We start from the raw sequence: 14558 nt of genomic DNA on the forward strand, positions 1-14558 counted from the left end.
TCCTGTTATCACCCAATTCACTCAACTATTATGTCTCTTCTTCTGGCAGAACCTAAATGTCCAGAGCATGTGTTTGCGGTCACTTTTTACCATCTTTAATCTACAGCAGTCAGCCATTCTCAGCTCACAGTGGGCACTCAGAACATATGTCTTAACCCTGACAAGAATGAAATACAGCTCAAACTGCAGAGTGACGGAGTAAGGAGTATTACTAATTGATTAATTTATAAGTCAGTACATCTAGTACCGTGTTAAAAATTGAGAAATATAACAACCCAGGAAGGGTGTTTGTCAGACGCATCTGTGACAGCTTGGACTTTTGAAAAACTTGTCGATACTATTTTGTAAAGTTCAAAATCATGCCATACAAAATAATAATTTTATATAAATATAGGACCTTACATTTTTCTTATGTGTATAAAGTGACTCACATAAGAATCTTTATAAGCACATAAATAATAATGATAAAATATAAAAGCTAGACCAGATGCTATGTGCTTGATGGTGTTACAGCTGCTTCAGCAACTACTACAAAGCAGTTCTTAAAAATCCAGCAAAACTATCTGAAACCATAGGTGCATCTTGAAACATAAAGTTAAGTACAAAGATTCATAAAACTATATAAAATGTGAAGCTATTTTTATAAATTTCAGGATAAGCAACATTAGCTTGTATGTTGGCTTGTGCACACATACTGTTGACAAGTCATTCTCTATATAAATAATACTATGTTACACGTATGAATAAACATGTATGTAAGCATTTCTGTGGATATGTAATGAAACAATTGCTCCAGTTTGGTGTGAAGGCAGAATACTTTGTTATATGCATAATAAATATATAACTGTGTACTTAGCTACTGAAATATTGGAATTAAAAAAATGAAGGGAAAGAACTGCAATGCCCATAGCACTGTTTTGTTACTTTGGAAACAAGTGTTTAAGCGCTAATGACATAAACGGTTGGATATTCAGTTTTCTTTTTAAAGTTCTCAGACCTTTGGCACCCAGATTTATGTCCATTGATTTATCTCAATTCTGTGGCTTAGAAAATAGACTATTTTAAAGATTTTTTTTAAATGTATGAAAGAAGCATCTCAGTTCGTCCTTTGAGAACCAAATTTAGAGACTGGTTTTGATATCTTTCACCTTAAATGATAGGTGGATTGTTGAGACACAGCTGAAAGGGGGGAGAAAAAGTATGAGGAAGAGGTATTGTGTCTGGCCTCCTCATCCATATCACACACATCCTTACAAACAACCCAATTGTGTCGATTTTCACATTTTTCCCAATGAAACACAACCTGATATTTACACTTGGTCTTCCTCTCTGATTTACCCCAGTTGCCTGGATGCAGCTAAGAATGTGGATAAAGTGATGTGTGGCCTCAAAGTTTTAGGAGGCATTTTCTTCTACTGGGCACACAAAATGTTTGGAATGAGGTTCTGATAAAAAGTGTGCTTAATTCCATTGCATGACACATTTTGATATATTCTTAATGTATTCCTTTTCCTAACAGCTCTCCTCCAAAGTGGAGGAAAAGCAGAATGAGCAACAGTTGGTGTTGGACGGACACCGAGTTCCTGTTTTTAAATCTCCGCAAAATTCAGCAGAGCAATCTAAAAGAGCAAGTGCCATGGCTGCTTTCTTAAAAGAAACTATGCCTTCTCGGCAGCTTCACTTACTAGACTCAACATATGCAAATTACACAGCACCCCAATTTGATTACAGCTAGTTTCAAAACTGGTTAATACACAAGTATTAGATCTATCCGTTTTTTCATTAAATGTAGATCCTCACTAGTCAACACTTCTTTTGAAATTATTTAAAAGTTTTGTATTCAGCATCAAGATTTAAATATTTAAAATGCTTAAAGAGCCTATTCAGCAATATTCTGTGAATCAACCATGGTTTTATTATTTCATTTTGACATATTTTTATGTTAAGCCTTTGCCCTGACTTTCATAAGTACTTTAGAAATAACCAGCAAATGTGAATTTGTCTTGTCATTAGATGTCAAATAATTTTATGTCCTGAGGATGTAAACTGAAAAGGTCTCTGCTTTGCTTAGCCATATTTGTACTCAAATGCAAAGTTACTAAAATTAATTCTCGTTCTCCATAACTGCATATTGTGATTCACGTTGATCTCTTTTTATGAAGTCATTTTTATCTGAGATGTAAAACAATGACTGTGTGTGTGTGTGTGTGTGTGTGAGAGAGAGAGAGAGAGAGAGAGAGAGAGAGAGAGAGAGAGAGAGAGAGAGAGAGAGAGAGAGAGGTCTTAGATTTGTATTCAAGAAGAGAAGCTAAAGTAATTTCAGAGCATTAAACTCAGATTAAAAACTTCCTATATCTGGAAATTTCTTTTCAAAGGAGTTTCGCTTTCATGTTTGCCCAAGGCTGACTTCTCAACAAATTTCCCCCCATGACTTTCCACATGGGAGATCGCCAGTGTTTGTCTTTGACATTTTACCATATTCATCTGACCCACTGCCGCTCAAGGACACTGTCTTTTGCCCACAACTAAGCCTTAGCAGTGTTTGTTCTTTAAAGCATACAGACTGACTTCCATTCAGTCACACAGGACACACCTTTCCCCTGTCATGTCCTTGGGGAAAAGGCACTCTGTCTCTTCACTGCCTTTTTAATCCTCTGAGAAATCATTTGTTAGAGGATGAGTTTTGAACATTGTTCTTCTGGGTCAAAACTCAAGGGTTTTTAACACTTAACATGGGAAGAACCCCACTCAGTCTTACAAATAAAATAAAATAATGGAAAGCTTAGTTTAAAAGCCCAGAGGGAAAACAAGGAACTCAGATAATGGAAAAGCCAGAGCAGTAAGAAATAAAGGGAAACCCCAGAGAGGAATCATAGTAAAGAGAAGGGTGTGTTGCCATTCGCAGAATATATACATTTTCTTTTACATATCAAAATATTAAGTCCTTTGATATGTTCCCAAAATATGGAATTCAAATTGACTCTTCCTCCCAAGTTCAGGCATTGGCACTCCACCAGCTTCCGCCCCTAGGTAACATTAGCTATCGAGGCACTTGGCCTTTCTTTTCACAGCATGCAGGAGTCACAACACAGACATCTCTGCCCTAAAACAAATGGATACTGAACTCTGAATAAAACATGCCTCATTCATCTCCATCCTGTCCTCTTTCTTGGCCTGTGTTCTACAGGCCCCCAGGCATTCTGCATCCCAGGTTAAAAGGAGGATGGACCAAGGAGGATGACTGAAAGCACCAATTCACTAATGGAAAACTTAATACTCTTGCTACCTGGAGTTCTTTCCAGGACCACAACTCACTTCTGAAACTACGTTTTCTGGATTTAATCATATAACTGATGTTTCTGAAATATTTTGTTTTATTTCCTGAGCAAAACCTGCCAACTAAAATGGCTTATTTCTAAAGAAAATGTGGAAAGGTCTTAGTCAAGTATAGGATGCTCCATTTGGACTTCTAAAAGGCCATTACATAGCCACAGTTCTTACATACCTGTTTTCTTGCTCCTACACACGGAGCACACTTGGTAGGGTGGGAAATTTGTCCCATTTTCCAAATCAGCTGTAGTCACTTACTAAATGACATGTAAAGTCACTGGCACAACTGACAAGAGACAAAGGTCTCCTAATGTTTCATTTGGAAACATTTATGAATGTAACTAGCAAAGCTTGTTAATTAAGCCCTTGTTATAGGCCAGATGCTTCCCATTGCCCTGTGGTGCCCTCTGTCCCATCCCCAGCTACACATAAACAAATGATGAGCCACCTCTAAATACTACACAGAAACATTAAAGTTTACAATCGGATAGCCACACTACTGCAATGGAAACTGAAGCTGGCCCTGTTGTTGACTTATTTACCCTATTGTCTGTCCATTTTTATGGCTCTGTTTGACAACATAATAAATTCCATTTTAATTCACTAAACCATCAGGTTCACAAGTACAGAAACATCCCACATTTAAAAATCATCATTTCAGCTCCTACCAAAATGTCTAGAAATGTAGCCACTGAGCTGCATTCCAGGGGATAAGCCAGTGGTGCCTCTCTGCCCACCAACACCCACTCACTAAGCCAGTGGTGCCTCTCTGCCCACTGACACCTGCCCACTATAGTCAGCATGAGTCAGCTCTACCTTAAGATGCTATTCAGCGCTGTTAGAGAGAGGAGACAAGCGCTGTCAGTCCCTTCTCTGCAGCGTCTCTCAGCACCTTACTAAGCTTCTGCACTGACCTCTTGCGCCTTCTGTGATGCTAAATCTTAATGACAGAAGCATTTACTGTATATGAATATTTATATTGTATTTAATCCTGATATATTTAGAACTTTTTTTTTTTTTTTTTTTTTTTTTTTTTTGGATTTTTGAGACAGTTTCTCTTATACCTTGGCTGTCCTTGAATCACTTGTAAACCAGGCTGGACTTCCATCTCAGGGATCCACCTGCCTCTGCCTCCCTGAGTGCTGGGATTACAGGTGTGCGCCACCACACCTGGTTTAATCACACACACGGCTATAGTCCACGTTATAATATCTCTTAATCTGACTTGTTACTCATTAAAATCACTTGTCAGGGTTAAATCACTTGGAATCTGTATTTTGCTAACTCTAATATTAAATACTATCTCTTAAAAAGGAAAAAAATTTCAAATTAAAAGTTTCAAGACAAAACCTTCTTGCTTGAGTGTCTACCTATTCATTTCACACTCTTGAAAATACACACATGTAAAAAAAACTATCAAATTTGCTTTCAAAGGAAAAACCATCATTGGACATTTATTAAGGATGAGTGAGGCAGAGTTTAGCGGACTAAAGGACAGAGATCATGACTGTCCTTCCTCTGTGAGAGGCTTACAGCAGGACAGGAAAGGGCTGCCACGCCAGGCCCTGCGTTCTATAGGCTCTCTTGGTTTATCATAATCGGGTGACTAGTTCTCACAAACAAAATCAAGGAGAAATCATGCATCAAAGGAAAGAAAGATAGAGAACTCCTTCAATATGGACACTCTCTGCAAATCAAAAAGAAACAAAGTGGATTTTTTATGAAATAAATATATATTTGATTCAGCCATTAGAATTTTCTAGTTGCTTCTTTACAGCAGTTTGTATTGTCTTAAGTGCTAAAAATAGTCATTGTAAAATAAAATTATGCAAGATGTTCACTGATTGAGTCTGGAAGCAAATAACAAATTATCTGAATTCTATTCTTATGTATTTATTTATATATCTATTATATATTATTTATATATTGATCCTAGGGAGGACTCAAGCATAGTGACCATCCTCAAGAATAAAGATGATCCACATTTCCACTGTATCTCTCCTGTTAGCTTCCAAAGGCATGTGTTTTTCAAATATGGAATCTCTGGGGGAGATTTCAATAGTATTGTCAAACTTGGTTACTAAGAACAGCAAAACAAACTCGTGTAGTAAGTGTAGGTCAAAAGATATTTGGAATTAAAGATCTTTTAGCTGTAGCTCAGCTGGTAAAGGGCCTTCAGCATTTACAAATCCCTGGGTTCAGTCCACCAACCCTGCATAAAGCAGATGTGGTCGCAGACACCTACGATCTCAGTGCTCCAGGGTGGAGACTGGGAAATAAATAGCAAGTTCAAGGTCACCCTTCAAGGTCACCCTTGCCTACACAGACCTTCCGAGGGCACCTTGGGCTACATGAAACACTGTCTCCAGAAGAAAATCTTTCAAAGTGATGAGGAAACTTGGAAAAAGCTTCTTACTTGTTGATTCTGGGCTCTTCTGGGGAAATAATTACAGGACCCTTGATACTCCAAAAGTAGGTCCATTCCATAGTTAGTGGGACAGGTCTCTGAGGCCAGCAGTGATGCCAGCATGCTGAGACACTCAGTGGTACTATGAACACAATAAGCAACCAAAGGTGTTTACTGTGTGCGGTGCTGTGTGGATGCTTTTTGGATAACACTGTTCACAAACACAGTTTTGAAGGACAGAAAGACACTTCGGCCTCTGCAACCCTTAGAAACAGCTCCAACAAAAGCAAAGTGCACTTGCTGGTAAGAAAATAACTGCATCTAATATACTAACAGGATTCCTTTATAATTCCCTTCTCGTGCTTAAAGAAAGCTTCTCACGGGCCCTGTCAAAAGGAGGGTCTCTTTAGACAATTTGCACAGGGTGCTTATGTCTAAAACTCTTACAGATGAAAAAAGCCTCATGAAGACATGGTCCTTAAAAGGAGCAGGTTGACTGCCTTTGCCTACTGTGAACATGAGAAACGGATTTAGAATTCAATCTATTATAGTTCCTTGAAAGAATTCTCTTTTCCTTGTATGAAATAGCACAAAAACTCGTTAGGAATAGCTGAATATAAAGTAGGAATTAAAAGGGATATCCCATTCTTTTCAGATTTAGCTTAAATACATTTATGTATACAAGTTTGAGCAATATTTTTAGAATTAATCCATAGTAATGGAATAGCGTGGAAAGCCACACGGAAAGCTCTAATTTGGGAGTGGGAGAGAAGGGAGGGCTCTGTGGGTAGCACGTCTTCTGGCATTGGCTCTTCCTGCTGGGAGGGGCTGTTCCCACTGTAGTTGCTGTAAATACAAATTTAGAGGATTCCTCTCTCCTTGTCTTACTAGGTGAAAGCTCAGGCCCTACAGAGGAGAGTTTCTTGGCACATTATGAGTAATTAGCCACTGAGATTTTCCAGACGGAGCCCCTTTAATTATCTTCTCTTTTCTAAACATCCAGTTTTCGCATTTCTGCCCGTAGCTGCCAGGCCAACCTCCGTCTCGGTGAACAGTGGAATCTAGTAGTTGGCATCCACGGCATCAGTGAGCAATGACTTCAGACCTTCCTCTCTAGCCCCAAAATCTCTGCAGAAGCCCAAGCAGGCCCGGCTGAGGCCTGCCAATGTGACGTTTGCTTAACTTCTCAGATGTAGGCTGACAGAAATCAAACCAACCCCTGAAAACAAAATAAGAAGAAGAAAAAAAAAAAAAAAAAGCCTCTCTCCCCTCTCACCAAGAGCATGTCACAGCCATTTCTCTTTCTTGCCCCTCTGTCTGTCTATATCAGAACTAGGCTTGCCCTTATCTGTGGGCATCAGCACAGCCCTGGCCATTACTTCTATCACAGCAATAAGAAGTCTTCCTAACTGCCCCGCCCCAGCATCGTCTCTGGTTTGCACACTTCACCTTCTGCCCTCAGGACTTGCTTCTTGCTGCTTTTCTGATGCAGAGCACTGTCTCCATGCCATGGCAGGGAAGGGGCCTTCCCCAAGACTTGGGCAGCTAACAATTGCTGGAAGAGTGATCTCTTTCCTCCCTGAAACAGCCGCATGTAGGCTATATGTTCTCCTGTGAGTGACCCGTTAGCAGCCCTACCCAAAAATCTTCACTTTCTCCAAGCTGCACTCAAGAGGAGCCATTGTGTCCATCTGTCTAAGATGAAGAGATGTTTGTTTGTCTCCACAGAAAAGTTCATCCACTCTCAATCATGCAAAGCTGGCTCGTTTCACTGCATCTTAAATGTACAAACCTAGTTCTTTCTCTACCACTTTACTGTTAGTCCAAATCCATGGAACTGTCTTTACCCCAGTCTCTGGGTGACTGGCTTCCTCATTTCATCCATAGATGCTCCGATGCTACCTCTTCTAATGGATTTCCTTTAACCATGCTTCCAAGCAAAGAGTCATTGTGTCCCCTTACTTTTTTTTTTTTTTTTAATGTAACTGGGCTCTACTCAAAGTAATATTACTTAATTTTACCAACTTTTGATTTAGGTCCCTGCTAGAATGTAGGTAGCTTGTCTTCCTATGCTCTGTCTCCAGTAACAAGAACAATAGGTAGCATATAGAAGACAAAAACGAACAAAATAGTACATTAAAAAATTAAAGAAAATGTGTTATGTTGTCTAAGATCTTAGGGGACGCTACATGACTAACTTTCCCAGCCCAGCTTTTGTCTCATCACCTCTTTACCTCGGTAAATAATGTGTGTCTGGCTTTGTATCTGCATGTGTGCATGTGGTTATTTTTGTATGTGTCTATGGGTGTATTCTTTGTGAATATGTGCATGCATGTATGTAAATGTGTATGAATGTTTCTGTATTTGTGTGTGAATACATACATGGGTGTGTATGTGTGTATTGCATTTGTGTGTGTGTGTGCGTGTGAGTGCACATGTGAGTGCTCACATGTGCAAGCTCTAAGAAGGCAGCTTTGTGTCTAAGGATCTCCAGGAGTCCAAATCAAGAATTGCAAATAGTGATCATGATTTATTCTAATGCCAGTGAAAACGGATTTCTCTCCTTTCCGCTAAAGTTCAAGTTTCCAGGAAAACTAATCACCAATGTTTGTTCAGGCTGCTGATTTACATAGAGAAACTGAGACATGCATCTTCAACTAGATAGATAGATAACAATACTACATTTTATTTTTCAAGACTGGAACTCAAAAGTCTTGAAGTGACTTTCTGGAGTAAGCAAAAGAAAGTAACTATTAACCTAACACGGGAAACCCACTGGCCACAGTTAGAGTGCATACTTCTCAAATACAGCACACACATGGACTTGTAGATGCCAGCATCTCCTTACAAAACTGAAAAGACAGAAAGGAGTTCTAAAAGAATACACAAAGCGTGTTCTGACTGTGTGTGTGCTTTGTTCATAAACAACAGAACGGAGTGCACAGAAAGAGCCAACTGTGCCTACAGAGAACACATTATTTTATGTACTAAGGGCTTTTCAGTATCCTTGTCCAACTTTGTTTTCTCAGATGGGAAGGGAGTGGAATATTCAATTACTTTTTAATGTTCAAAAATCAGTCTCAGTAAAATGAAATCAGTGCGGTCACCATGAGCCCTCTTCACATAGGCACTTTGTTATTTGCCTCCCCATCCCAGTAACTTTAGCTTGAACATTGTGTATGAAGCATAACCTTTGGTGGTGACTGACTGCAATGATTCTGAGGAGAAGTAAAAAAAAAAATGAATACTTTTATCTGTAAGCATTAAAACGACACCAAGCCAAACCACCATGCATTACCCAGAACTGTCCTCCCTCTGAACTCATGTGTCGATAGTGATCCGGAACTGTTGGAGCCAGTCTATGCTGTAAAAGTCCACACATATGTTCCTTAACTTTCTTGGTTGTGTGCAAACATGCTCACCAGAAGATGACAGTATCACAAGTCGAGCATGCATCGAATGGATTTTACCTAATGAACACCACAGCTCAGCAACGCCACACCCTGTACAATATTAGTTGTTCCCCCAGTGATGGTGTGGTGAGCTGCGAGGTGCAGTTGCTGATAGTATAGAGTGTCACAGAGCTACCATAAAACACATATCACTAGCCTGTAGGATAAGAAAAACTCCAAATTTGAATTGCAGGGTCTACTAAATGCATCCTGCTTTCCATGGCTGTATATTCAGAAGGCCGTTATGAAAACCCTGAGAGGGTTGTCTGTCTGTCTATACAGATGCTGTGGACTATAACACAAGTGTGTTCAACTTCTCACAAAATTCATGTACATTCATATCACAATAGATAAATTATGGCCAAAATATTGCTCATGGTTAGGTATCCAAAAATGTGTACTCCGCATTCACAGGATTTAACTCTTATGGCACAAGCTCTCTTTCTTTCAGGAATCAGTAGTGTTTTCTCAACATGCCTGGTGAGAAATTGGGTTCTCCGTAGAACAGGGTCCGCAGTGGTCCTTGGGAACTGAGCACTGTTCAGTTATTCCCTCTGCATTGCTGTGCAGAGTTGAGCAGGCTCTTGAGGTACATGTTCTTTGACAAATGCAATAGAAAAAAATCTTTAGGTTTCAAAGGCAAAGGCCAGTTTCACGTCAGTCCTCTACTCTACATGTGTGCTATTACCATGAAGAGAAATGTGACCAAGGACTTAGGAGAACCGAAAAGCACCCCTCTTGCCATCTCCAAACAAGCAGCTTTCCAGTGAAACTGCTTAAGCAACTGAATGACTTTCATGTGATGGTGAAAACTCTGTCACATGTAAGTTTTAAGAGGGACCCTTTGAAGAAGCACTTTAATGCTAAATAAAGGAATTTACTTAAAGGTAAAGAAACATAAATAAACTCCTAGCAGTTAGTTAATTTGTGTATTTACTTTATTAAAAATAACCTTAAACGCTCTATATAAATACTAATTAGTTAATTTGCGGATTTACTTTAATAAGAAAATAATCTTAAATATTCTATATAAATAATAAGCCAAAAAGTTTCTGTCTGTGTGGAGATCTGGAGGTTTGACTCAGGGTAGAATGGAGCTGGGACATATGCTGAGGTAAGTAGTTAACAGTTCTGTTAATTCTTTCTCCTGAAGCACGAAATTGGCTTTTGGGTCTACAGTATCTTAAGAAAAAAACCTAAACCCCTGAATCCAGGTGGAACACTTTATAACAAAATTGAATGATTTAAAAGGAAAGACTGCTGTCCACATGCCGGATTAGTGTGGGTAAAATAGACATAGATTAGAAACTAATATATGAAAATAATGGAAAATTTTGATCATTTTTGTGCTGAGGTGACTAGAAAACACTCACAGAAGAGGGGACTCAAAATGAGCCACTAAGAATTTTCATCTGAACACAATGTCAGGTGCCTTGCTCTTCTTCACATGGGGGCTGGGGAGGGCATGTAGAGCATCTGAACGGGGAGGGCATGTAGAGCATCTGAATGGGGAGGGCATGTAGAGCATCTGAATGGGGAGGGCATGTAGAGCATCTGAATGGGGAGGGCATGTAGAGCATCTGAATGGGGAGGGCATGTAGAGCATCTGAATGGGGAGGGCATGTAGAGCATCTGAATGGGGAGGGCATGTAGAGCATCTGAATGGGGAGGGCATGTAGAGCATCTGAATGGGGAGGGCATGTAGAGCATCTGAACGGGGAGGGCATGTAGAGCATCTCAATGGGGAGGGCATGTAGAGCATCTCAATGGGGAGGGCATGTAGAGCATCTCAATGGGGAGGGCATGTAGAGCATCTGAATTATGGAAAAGACACCAAGTTATCTGCGGGGAGATTTTAGGGAATAATTTCCTGGCTTTACACTGATAGACAGTATTCTATCTTGACTATCAAGAGACCAAAGAGAGTTTAAGCTTTTGTGTGTGTGTGTGTGTGTGTGTGTGTGTGTGTGTGTGTGTACATGTATGTGTCTATGTGTGCACATGCTCAAAGTTTCATGCATAAGGTCACTTCAAACACACACTGTTTGCTTAGCCACATAATAGACACCTTAATGTCTTCCTTTTCTGAAGCAAGGCACAAAAAGACTCTTTCCAACTTATTTTCAGCACCATCTCTAGGGGCAATTTATATACCATGAAAAATCCTGGCAGTGTACCTGGTTCAGCTACTCATGTAACATGCTTTAGAATGGAGGAAGTTCCTCATCCTGAGCAGTGCGTAATTCATGTTATGCATTTACAACTCATCTAATCCAGCTGCCTTTGCAGTTTGCTTTAACTCAGTCTCACTGAGTATCTTTTCTGCTGTTGAAGTTTCCTGCACCTTCCAATAACTTTGAATGAGATCAAGTTTGCATCCAGGAAACCAAACACATTATCTATGAATTAGCCAATGCTGAATGCATGTCAAGAAACACCAGTCAGGAAATATGGCTCCAGAAGATAAAAGTGCTTGCTGCTCTTCTGGAGGACTGGAGATTTGTCCCCAGCAGCAAAATTGGGCAGCTCACAACTGCCTGTAGGTCTAGCTACAGGACGCTCTACATCCTTTTTCAGACACACAAATATACACATAATTCAAAACTACATAAGTATTCTAAAAGGAAAGGAAACACCAGTCTTGCATATGGCGATTTAGCTCTATCCTTCCCAACCCTCTTTTTTGAGACCAATTTCCAAGATTTGGGCAGAAAGGGGGCTTTCAAGATAGCCCTGTAGATTAATTAAGAAAAATTCTCCAAGCCAGATGGGCTAAGCTTGATCCCAGGGCACAGGAAGTGGTGATTCTCAGTAGTCTTCTGAGCTCCACATGCACACCATGGCATGCATAAGGCAAAGGGACAAACACACACACAAATGAAATGAAACACTTAATGTTTAATTTTTTTTTTCATTTTGGAAGCTGCTAACCTGCACTTCCAGTATACTCAAGTAATAAAGTTTATTCCTTCTCAAGTCTCTGATGGAGTTGAAGATTAGATAGTTTAGTCTTACAATTAGTTTTGTAGGGGTTAATATGTTTTTAGTCTAGATAGATGTTTTAAGTAGATAGAGATGAGATATGATAGATACTGATTTTTATTCAAAATTTTAGATTCACCAAGATAAGAAAGATGTTTATAACCAAGTCACTATGAATGTAACATTTATGTAATTCCTGATTGTTTCATGGTTCTTCTTGCTGTATGTAGTTTATTTTATTTATGTGTAATAATATAAATGTATATGTAAAAAAGAAATATAATTTTAAAATGCAAAAAAACCCTGTAAAGGAAGAAGGAAGGAGAAAAGACATTTGTGTCTCTTTCCCTCAAGAGACTCCTTGGCATTTCTGCTGTTCTCCTGATCACCCAGGCTCGCTGTAAGCCTGCTGCATGAAGCGCTGCTACAGGAAGTGGGCTGACAGCAATGACATCACCCACAGGAGTGTTAGGATTTCAGGTCTGCTCAATCAGAATCCAGACTCTAAAAGGATCCACCCTCCCCCAGTGATTTATAAACACCATAGAGTTTAAAGCACTGTGGCAAAAGGCTTATGTCAGACTGGTATGCTTTCAAATATGATTTTTAAAAATGCTAGAAAAAGTAAGGTTTTGTGAGAAGTGGAGGTGGAGGAATCACGAGATAGCATTATCATCGGACATAGCAGGCACTGTGACTCCTGTGAGGAGCGCCCGAAGCCATCCCACTTGACACATGCGACACGGTCATGTTCAAAGGTTAGGCCAGTACAACACAGGACTTTGAACTCTGACAGAAAAAGAAACAAGACTGGCATTATGAATATATTGCCATTGTGCCTACATGTGCGCACCAAAATGGAGAATCTAAGGTAAGCATACTAGGCTAACAAAACTGAGGTCAGTGAGATATGCTGCCAAACCAAAAAAAATAAAAATTAAAATTAAAATTAAAAAAATGAGGACAATGATAGATGGAGACCTCTAGCCTGCACACCCTCATGCACACTTGTGCATTGCACACATGTGCAGGTACACAAACATGTACAGAAACTTCTGACACATACACACACACACACACACACTAAAACCTTTGCTGATTGTTATATAAGAAATCAAATTGGAAATCTAAGAGAGTCTTCTTATGCCTCTTCATGTGTCTATACTGAAAATCACATAAGCCACCAGGAACAGCCTCATTAGATCACATGAGTTACCAAACACCGTACACTTCCATGCTGTGATGATAACAGAATCCATTTCTAGAGCTGCCACTTCTGTGTGTGCTTCTCCATTAATTTCATCTCAGACCTCCTCCCTCCTGGCTTTTCTTTCTTGCCTCTTTCCACAGCCACCTTTCTCTCATCCTCTCAGCAGATGCTTCGCTGTGTAAACAATATAGAAAAGTCTCCACATGTTTCATAATGGAAGTGTTTTGCTTTGTGTGTTTAATGGTCACCTAATGTAATATAAACACATTTGCTCTATTATTATAAATAATTATTATAAAAATATCAATTTTCCATAAAATTTCACCATTTAAAGCTTTGTGCCAATGCAATTTTTAAACTACATAAAATTAGTTGTATACAGGATTTTGTTGTTGAGAAATATGTTTAAGTGGTTATTCAAAGGTTTCAGGAAAATATTTTACATTCATGTTAAATTCTGTGACAAAAGTAGAATAAAGTTACAATTCAATGATAAAACGAGTGTTACAGATGTAAAGCAAGGCTGGAGATATTGCTTAGTCGCAGCAGTGTCTGCTTAGAGTGCACAAAGCTGTGGGTTAGCTCCAGAGCAGTAAGTGCATACACGTTCACACACACACACGCACACATGCACACATACATACCCATAATCCCAGACCTAGGGGAAGGGAGGAAAAGAAAAGGATAGCGAAAAGGAGAGGGGAAGGAAGGATAGGCATAGGGAACTAAACAGGGAATGCAGAGAACATAAGATTACAGGCCATTCTAGGTGCTCATCGCACAAACTGTTGAGGGCTTGAGCAGAACAAAAGTGTGGAATAAGGCAGAATTTCCTTTCTTATTAAGCTAAGACCTTTGCCTCCTTCTGCCTTCAGATATCAGAGTTCTTTGTTGTCAGGCTGCGAGATCCTTGAATGTACACTTGCTCACGCCTTCATGCTTCTCAACCACAGCTTCATTCCAATCTATTGGCATGGCTATTTAAAAATACCTATGCTGGGTAGTTTATAAAACAAAACAAAACAAGACATACTTCAGACAGTTCTGCTGTTTGGGAAGTCTGATATCAAAGTATCAGCAGGTGGAATGTCTGGTGAAAGCTCAGGTCTTGCTTTCAAAATGGCCACCTCTTTCTGTAATCTCCCAGTGCAGAGAGCAGAGTGGAAAGGGAGTTCTG

The 14558-nt window shown here is 39.5% G+C and overlaps 1 protein-coding gene and 1 pseudogene across 2 annotated transcripts in view; both read left to right on the forward strand.

The window, feature by feature from the left end:
- LOC127206457 (histone deacetylase 1-like) overlaps positions 1-1735 on the forward strand; it is a 54281-nt pseudogene extending 52546 nt beyond the window's left edge.
- Positions 1-14558, forward strand: part of Fubp1 (far upstream element binding protein 1) — a 909332-nt gene that overhangs the window by 352956 nt on the left and 541818 nt on the right. The window lies entirely within an intron of this gene.

Source organism: Acomys russatus, chromosome 23, assembly GCF_903995435.1.
Source record: "Acomys russatus chromosome 23, mAcoRus1.1, whole genome shotgun sequence".
Taxonomy (NCBI): Eukaryota; Metazoa; Chordata; class Mammalia; order Rodentia; family Muridae; genus Acomys; species Acomys russatus.